Source organism: Festucalex cinctus, chromosome 8 (assembly GCF_051991245.1).
Source record: "Festucalex cinctus isolate MCC-2025b chromosome 8, RoL_Fcin_1.0, whole genome shotgun sequence".
Classification (NCBI taxonomy): domain Eukaryota; kingdom Metazoa; phylum Chordata; class Actinopteri; order Syngnathiformes; family Syngnathidae; genus Festucalex; species Festucalex cinctus.
The window spans coordinates 27733317-27742604 of record NC_135418.1 but is presented as its reverse complement, the minus strand read 5'-3'; the positions used below and the strand labels follow the sequence as shown (position 1 = coordinate 27742604).

Below are 9288 nucleotides of genomic sequence, written 5' to 3'. Positions count from 1 at the left end.
ACAAAAGCATTTTCCTCCCTGATTACTGTTTATTAACCAGTGATTTGTGTACATTTTGAACTTTGTATTCGTATAGTGATTAAAAAAAAAAAAAAAGAGGTGGGGGCAGGGTTAGCGGATTGATGTTGTACTATGTTACCAGTTGAATCATTGTTTTTCAAAGTAAAAAAAAATGTTTGAAAATAACTTATTTTGATTAAACACTGAAGATAATCTGAAAATTGCTGAAAATTGCTCCAAATGATTACTCAATTATGAGAATAGTTGCCGATTAATTTTTGACAGCTCCAATTTTCACTTTGTTTCCACCTTGATCAATACCTCGGGATTGTAAAAAATAAATAAATAGAATCGGTGATTTAGAGCTCATTTCATACACAACATAACTCAAATATGCTTGACATACTGTAATTAAAAGTATACATTTTTAAAGCATTTACAGAGTTAAAGGGATTTAAAAGCAAAGTGAAGAAAGATGCAAGTACAGAGACAAAAAAATGTTTGTTTTTTGACACCGTATTAGACACGGGTGTGTTATTCACGGGATTTTACGGTATGTACATACATTTGTTTTGTGCAGGTGAACCACCACATTGTAGACACGGCGTAGGTAAACACAAGGTGAAACTAATTTATATTTGAATGTAAACAGTGATGAAGTGAGTACCAGTCTGTGATTGTGTTCATTTTTTAATTCTTGGTGAATTTGCACAACAATTGTGATTTCTCTGTTAATGGGGGGGCGACGATACACAAATAATGCACAGTGAATGTTTCTGATCACATTTGGACAGTGAATGTCTCATGTGTGCCTTTTGATGGTCAACCTTCAATTTGACCCCAGAGAAAAATAATGTGTTAAATGTGCCTGTGTTTTGTTTTTATAATGTTATTTTTTAATTTATTGTGCTATTTCTGACTGAATTGCATCCGAACAGCTTAAAAAAAAAAAAAAAAAAATGTTGGCACACTTTTTCCAATAAATGTCACCCAGCAACAAAGTTTATTGGATTAAATATTAGAAGTATGACAGCACTAAAACATGATGATCATAACTGACATTCTCGATATTCTACACACATACTGATAAAAAAAAAAAAAAAAAAAAAATGCACAAGCTCAACATTTTATCTTATTTCCAGGTACTTTCATCTCGATTTGATGTACTATCTTCTGTTGCTGAGAGAAAAATGGAAAGTCAATTTGTCATCTGGACAAACAACCTTTTTGAACGTCCTCAACAACTTGCTCTGATCTACTTTGCGGTGGCGACCAATCAGAAGTTGATCTTGTCAATCAGTCTGAAGCTTAGGGCCAGAAAAGCCGTCCCCAGCAGGTCGCCCAGTGCTGTCAGGTAGGGGATGGAGAAGTTGTCCGGGTCCAAGCCCCTTTGCCACAGCCACCTCACCATCACGTTGGCGACATGCAGAAGAATCATCACCTGGTCCAGATGAGAAATATTTCAAGGATGTTTTTTAATTGTCGGAGTCTGCTGACAAAAAAAAAAAGACTGACTTTGTGGTTACAGTGTTGCCTCATTTATCGCGGGTGTTACATTCCAAAAACTAACTGCAAAAATGGAAATCTGCGTTAAATTTTGTAGATTTTTTTTTTATTTTTATTCCTGTTAATTATATGTATTTTTCGTATGTTATTTTGTTTAATTTTGGTATGATTTAAACTTTATTAAAATTATGTTGTTGTTTTTTAATTTACATATTACAGTGTACAGCACAGTATATATTTTTTCATTTATTATATATATATTTTTCATTTTGGTATGATTTTTAGTTTAAAAATAAATCGGTAATAAATGAGGGAACGCTGTATTTCAATTGTTTTTTTGTTGTTGTTGTTTTTTTTAATGTATTTATTTAATTATTTTCAAAATATTACATCCATTTTATTTCCTTTGAATTAATTTGTTCTGGCACAATCAGATGCTGATTTTAAATAATAAATGAATAAATAAATAAATAAATTCACTTGCGTTATAATACGGAAAACAGTAAAAAAAATTCCCCTCCTATTAGCAAATAAGGCAGCAGACAAACCCAAATGTGCTGAAGGAATTCTGTCGAGTGAGCAAACTGGTCTCACCTGAAGCAGCGCCGCGGACAGGTAACAGACGACGAAGGCGGCGGTCATGGCCGTGTGTCCCGCCTGAAGAAGACGGATCATGTAGAGGAACAGGAGGTGACCCGGGACCACAAGCATCGCCAGGACTCGGGCTGATTTGGAATTCATGTCTGAACAGAAAAGCAGAAAGAAAAAAATGAAGTTTGATCAATCTGATTTTGATTCCTCACAGCAACGCAATCAAGTTTTTTGGGGGGTTTCTTGTCTTTTTTTTTTTTTTTTACCTGAGGAACAGAAAGTAGTATTGGGACCAGGACAGGTCGTGTTGATTTTAGCTCCAGGAACGCTCCAGTAGTGGAGGTAGGTAGACATCCTGCTGGCCTGGATGGCTACCAGATTGCCTCCAACACCTACATGGAGAAAAAAATATACAGTCAAACCTCGGTTTTCGAACATCATCCGTTCCAGAAGGCTGTTCCAAAAGCGAATTGTTCGAAATCCGAAACAATTTACATTAAATTAAATTAGCGCAGTTAAGCTAGCGTCATTTAGAACATCACTTCCGGTAAGGGCTCTTATTGTGAAACTAAATGTCGACACTTCCGGTTTCGGGCTTAGCAGCGCAACATCAACTTACGAGTGCTATGTGGTAACGTGCGGATGAGGAAACACCGCCCAAACATTCGTAACAAACATTACAAGCTATAGCTATAGCATGTTTATCTTTTTTGAGTTCACTGATGCAGTAATTTTATAGTCATTCATAGTTATTTGAAGTTAAAAAGATACAGTTTAAAGGAGGCTAAAAACATTGGGTCAGAATTCACAAAGTAGCTACAGAGCTTTCCAAATAAGGTGTGTGCATTAAAGCGGAAGTCAACTGTAAACATTTCTTAACAATAATATATGTGACCTCACCAATTTAAACTTGACATTCTGATTCATATAACATTTGTGGAATAAGAGTTATGAAGCAAAATACAGACGTTTTTATCCATTTCGGGGGGGGGCGGCCATTTTGCCACTTGCTGTGGACTGACGATGACATCACAGTTGCTCAGGCAACGACCAATCACAGCTCACCTGTTTTCTTAAGCTGAGCTGTAATTGGTTGTTAACTGAGACCTGAGTAAATGTGATGTCATCTTCAGTCGACAGCAAGTGGCAAAATGGCCGCACCCCTGAGATGGATAAAAATGTCACGATTTTGCTGCATTGTCAAGAGAAAATTTGGAGGTTGACTTCCATTTGGAAAAAAAAAACTTGCATTAAAGTGACTTTAAGCTAACTATTTTTTCGATAAAGGTTCACAAGACATCCGTGGAGTTGAGTTCAGCGTTAACTCATTCACTCCCAAAGACGTAGTTATACATTTTTTAGGTTTTTGTTTGCTAGAGTTTTTGTATGAAGTCTTTGATGCAGTTTCTGACCTGAAATGGAAGCTTAAAGCGATGGTAGTTATTGCAAAAAAATAAATAAATAAATAAATAAATATTAAAGCGATGGTAGTTATTGCAAAAAAAAAATATTTTTTTGTAATAACTACTATCGCTTTAAGCGACCACTTCAGGTCAGAAACTGCATCAAAGCCTTCATACAAAAACTCTAGCAAACAAAAACCTAAAAAACGTATAAATACGTCTTTGGGAGTGAATGAGTTAATAGTAATCTTGTTCCTCTCACCATTGATAACCGGAGTGAACACCGCCATACCCTCAAAGTCCGGATTGCTCACTGTCTTATCCAGAATCAGACCACCAACACTGCAAACGAACGACACAAATCCAACCAATGAACTTGATCTTGCCTGAGAAAATCGATCGTAAAAAAAAAAAAAAAAAAGTGACTCCTCACCTGCTGAGCGACATGGCCAAAATAATTGGCTGCCAGCCCGACCTCAGCACTTCTCCGATTGGTGGAGACCGGCGGGCGATGTTGACCCACACTGGCGCAAGAAGCAGGAAAAAGGCGCACACCGCAAGAGGCAGGTACCAAATGTCTGGACATGTTTAGAGCACAAAAATAACGATCCGAGACGTCGTTTCATTCATCCGCTTTCTATGCAGCTCGTCTTCATTCGGGTTGCGCGTGAGCTGGAACCAAATCCTGGCTGACTTCAGACAACATGCATGGGAAGGAAAGTGGAACGTTGCTGCCATCTTCTTGCTCAACAAAATGAAAGCAAATCTAATGGCAAAAAATGTCCGTCGTTTTAGTCTTTGGTAATTAATTTAAGGCATGAGGCTTTGGAAATGATTTTACATATGATTTAAAAATTATTTTGATGTTAACCGGAATAAGGACGTTTGAAAGTCATACAGAAGTGAGTTCATCTCACAGCGGCCAATAGAAAAGCACCTTCAGATGACATCGCTCCTATGGTGTGTTTTTTTTTTTTTTAAATATATAAATATTGCGCACAAATAATACACATGAAAAAAAACTAATACTGAAACTATCTGAAACTAAACTAAAACTAAGCATTTATTGAATAACTAAAACAAATAAAAACTAACAGAACGACCACCAAAACTAATTAAAACTAACTTAATTTTAAAAACATAACTCAAAACGAAATAAAAACTAACTAAAATGAAACATTCCAAAACTATGATATCCCTGCACAAGATATAAAAAACGAACAAAAACGAACTAAACAATTCAAACTGAAATGAAAAAAAAATTCATTAACAAGTAACGAATAATTAAATGAATTCCCCCCCCCTCCCATATTGCCGTGCAACCATACAGAACAAGAAACAAGAAGTTCAAACAGTCATTTGAGAATTATTTTATCTTTTTTTTTTTTTTAATCTTGCACTTGACACACACTCTGTAGACTATATTTTGGGAAAAAAAAAAAAAAAAAAGCTAAAACTAATAATGAAACTAATTACAATAACTAAAGAAAAACAGACTAAACAAAAAATAAAAACAAAACAAAAATTGTCATTAATTAAACCTAACTGAATTTAAAAAGCAAAAGTAAAAACCAACTAAAAATTAACTATGTATAATGAAAAAAAAACAAAACAAATTATTATAACCCTGGTTGAGGCTAAGGTGACGGAATTCTCCCGAATTTCCCCCATAATGTTTTCTGGTAGAGCAAAATTTCCCACAAGGCGAACTGCGCTCTCACCTCGGTAGCAGAGGAAGAAGCTGCTGACCCCGGCCAGCAACGACAGAGTGATGACATCACCCAGGCTGGCAGCGATGGGCGTGGCCACATTATCTGGGTTGACGCCCACTCTCCTGGAGCCAACGATCACCGCCACCATCACGAGGCCTGCTCGCGTTGCAAGATGATTATTTTCCTCATCCTCGGAATGTTGTTTATTGATTTATTGATTGATTTATTTGTCTGACCGAGAGACAGCGCGGCAACGAAGGCGGTGGTGACACTGCTGGCACACAAGATGGCGGCGTGGAGAACATCCACTCGACCCCTCGTCAGACCGCCGAGACTCACTGCTGCCACGGCGGCCAGGAAACCGACAACTGTGGCCTGGACCTTCGGGGATACATTTTTATTCATCAGTTGACATCATGTTAGCTTATAGCGGCATTGTTGTTATCACCCCCATCTATACCCTTACAGTCTCGTAAATAGAAATATTTTAACCGTGCTTATTCATTTTTCATTTTCACATTGAATTTAACTCATTCCACTTAAATTTGTATCTTTGACGTGTATATTCGTCAATGGCAGTGAATGAGATTGGGATGGGCGACCTTATTTTTAGGTATTGGATTGTCATAGAGGCTGCTGATACCAGACATACTTAGGCACAAAAAAAATTATACGAAAACAATTAATATGAGGAGAAAAAACCCCAGAAACTATAACTTTGAGTGTGTTTTAATAGTCAATATATAACTAATAATAATTTCTCAGTAACTCTGAATGCTGTTATTCCAACAAATGGCATTGTAGTATATTAAAGTGTATGCTGTATATTTACAATATTTTTGTTTTTCCGGGTTCTTCCGAGTGCTGTCACTTTTGAATATTTTTAGAATGATTAATCTTTCGATTTTTCAATTGATTAATCGACTAAGTGGATTAATTTTAATTAAAGTGTATTGCAAAAGCATTATTGTCCCTGATTACTGTTTATTAAACAGTGATTGGTATTTATTTATATTAATTTGTATTCGTATACTGATAAAAAAAAAAAATAAAAATAAAATAAAAAGGTGGATTGATGACTGATTTTGCAAGGCCCACAGAATACTGGGTTCTATTGCTCTAAAAATATGGAACATACCAAAAGTAAGATAAAAAAAAAAAAAAAAAAAAAGTACATTTCTACCTGTTTCTGTTTTGCAGCAATTAGCATTAGAATACGGCTAAGTTTCACTGTTTAAAACAGTGGGGAAAAGAGGTTGTTGCAACATGGTCCTGGTTGATCTCTTATACTCTGCTGCCACCTGCTGACCGTTTTTGTAATAACTACCATTGCTTCACGTATTCTCTTCATTTCAGGGGCTGCATCAAAGCCTTCTGTCTGCTCTAGCATTACAAAAAAATAAAATAAATAAAAAACATAAATAACGTATTAATGCGTCTTTGGGACACTGGTAATATTTAAAATAGAATGTCTTATTTTGGTGAAACACATAGAAGATAATCAGTCTTTAATTAATTAATTAATTAATAGCTATCGATTCATTTGATAACCGATTACTTGTCGATTAATTTATTAATTTTGACAGCTCTACTTCTTTCTCTCATGGGAGAATTGAAGACTTTTTTTTTTTTTTTTTTCCATTATCATAAACGACTGCTTGTTTGTCAAAACGTGCCAGCGACTGACTCAAGTGGTGTGCAAAATGGATGGATGGGATGTTTCCTGAGACGCGTCCATCACCTGGACGAGAGCCAAATTACAGCAAATTGTCCTCCACTGCTGCTGAGGTTCCTCCAGCTGCCCAGTGTTGGCCTGCACATGGAAGGAAGCATCATGCACGAGTGTCGTTATGGAAATGTGCTCATATACACCCGCTCTATGTATATGGGTATTTATTTTTTTTTAATAGATTTGATTAACTATAATTTGAAGACCCAATCTACTTTTTTGTTTTTTTCCTGCAATCCACCAGTGTGCTATCGATTGTGTATTTAAAGTATCTCACATACACCACTCTCATTTTTGCACACATTTATTTAATCACGTGAATTTTGGGGCCCAACACTGACGTGATGTCACTTTGACACAATGAAAAATAGTCTATATGATGGTGTAAATGTATTGTTCCCTCAAAATACCGCCAACAATATGGCAACAAAAGTGAGTACACCCCTAAGTGAAAAAAATATATAATTAAATATCAGCTGATATTCATGACAGTACCGCATATTATTAACATCACATTTATAGACAATGCTTAATCTAAAAAATACTGTTAATTATGTAAAACAAAACAAACAAAACATAATCACAAAGTATTTCAGTATAAGTACGTGCAGACGCGCGTTTCCGCTTTCCACTCACGGCTGTTGACAGTCTGGATGCCAACGTCATCTCCAGATTCCCCTTCAGTCCCACCAGGGCTGGAACCAAGATAAAAACCTCGGAGATCTCTTGAAACACAGGCCAGTGCTGGAAAAAAAAAAAAAAAAAAAAAATCACACATGTATTTATTTATTTATTTGGATGCTTGAAAATACAAGTAATAAGGAGAATACATTTTTTGTCATTGCCCAGGTGACCCCGGATATATATATATATATATATATATATATATGTATATATATTGTCATTCATAGAGTAACTATTTTGGTAAATTAGCACAACACGTGCTGGATAAATAAACGTTTCAATTAGAGATTCCTGAAAAACTGTGTTTTGTTGATTTGGTTTTCGTTAGATTTTAATTGTCATATTTTTTTCCCCTTGTATCGCTATAGTCCATCTTCTGTCTCATTAAGGTTGATTATGTCCACCTGTGCTCGTGAAGCCAGTCCAGTCCCTTTGGGTTGTCCAATCAGCTCCCGCAAGCCACGCGTGTCTCTCGTTGTCTCGTCAATTTGTTTGTATTTAAATTTGCTGTTTTCGTTCAGTCTTCATCGGTTTGTTGTCCGTATCGTGTCGTTGTCATGTGTTGTTGCCAGTTGTGCTTTGTCAAGTCTAGTTTGTTTGTAATTGTACTATTATTGTTTTGGAATTTTGTGTATTTAGAATTTGTGTATGTCCAGGTACATTGTTGCCTTTTTTTTGTTCAATAAAATTCCCTTTTTGACTACTTCGCTGCTTGGTTTCAACTGCTTCCTCGTCCTCGTCCACACCATCCGACCATCCATCCATTTTCCGAAACGCTTCTACTCACGTGAACTTGACCAATACTGATCGAACACACTCCCACAACAATCCTTTTCTTCATTCCCCGTGACCAAAAAAAAAAAAAAAAAAAAAACCTGATCGCACTATTTGCATCTTTTTCCCATACTTGCACTGTTTCCATGACTATCCCGGCCGCCACCAGGCCCAGTCCGGACATGAGGAAAGGCACCAGCACCTGAGCCGCGATGATCCAAGCGCTCTCCGGGAGGAATCCTGGAAACGGAGCGGCTCACTTTACATCTGAACCTTCTCAGCTTCTTCCTCTGGAAGCAAAACTCCAGGGCCAGATGGGTCACCACCATTAATGCTCGTTATTTTTTATTTTATTTTTTTTTTTAATTTTTTGGGGGGCTGAAGATCTTCTGCTGAGGTTTTATAAACAGAACTCTTCTGTATCAACTTTTCCTTCAACCCAAGTGATTTTTTTATTTTATTTTTTTTTATTTTTTTTTTTATTTTTTTATTTTTTTTTATTTTTTTATTATCGTCGCATATCCCTAAATCAGCCCCACCGGTAGCCGTCAGTTTGAAAACGGTGGAGAAATGATAACGAGCAGCTTTCAACCACTTGAAACAGTCCCCAAACGAACGCCAGCAAGTCTGCGAAGTCTCTCTCAACACTTTGAAAGTGACAAGACACTCGCGGCGCTCGTCACGCTTCACTTTTGAGTAGCCGGGCGGCTGAGGCCGAGCGCTGGAAGCCGGGAAGCCTGTGGCGGGGCCTGAAAAGGGTCCAGGTCCGATGGGACAAGGACATCCAGAAGGCCAGGAGCTTCCTCTCGGTCCTCATGTGTTCCTTCTCCAACTCTTCCGTCTCCGTCCACGGCTCCCTCTCTTGGGCGAGCTGAAGCGCCTTCTTCAG

At 37.1% G+C, this 9288-nt stretch overlaps 1 pseudogene across 1 annotated transcript; it reads right to left on the bottom strand.

The window, feature by feature from the left end:
• Nucleotides 1-986: 986 nt before the first annotated feature.
• On the bottom strand, nt 987-8845 carry LOC144023493 (solute carrier family 41 member 1-like; annotated as a pseudogene). Its single transcript, XR_013284561.1, has 10 exons — nt 8533-8845; nt 7578-7685; nt 6954-7025; nt 5449-5593; nt 5222-5368; nt 3934-4078; nt 3763-3842; nt 2364-2489; nt 2101-2249; nt 987-1441 (listed from the first exon to the last, which is right to left on the bottom strand). The product of XR_013284561.1 is annotated as a solute carrier family 41 member 1-like (transcript).
• Between the last annotated feature and the right edge of the window lie 443 nt (nt 8846-9288).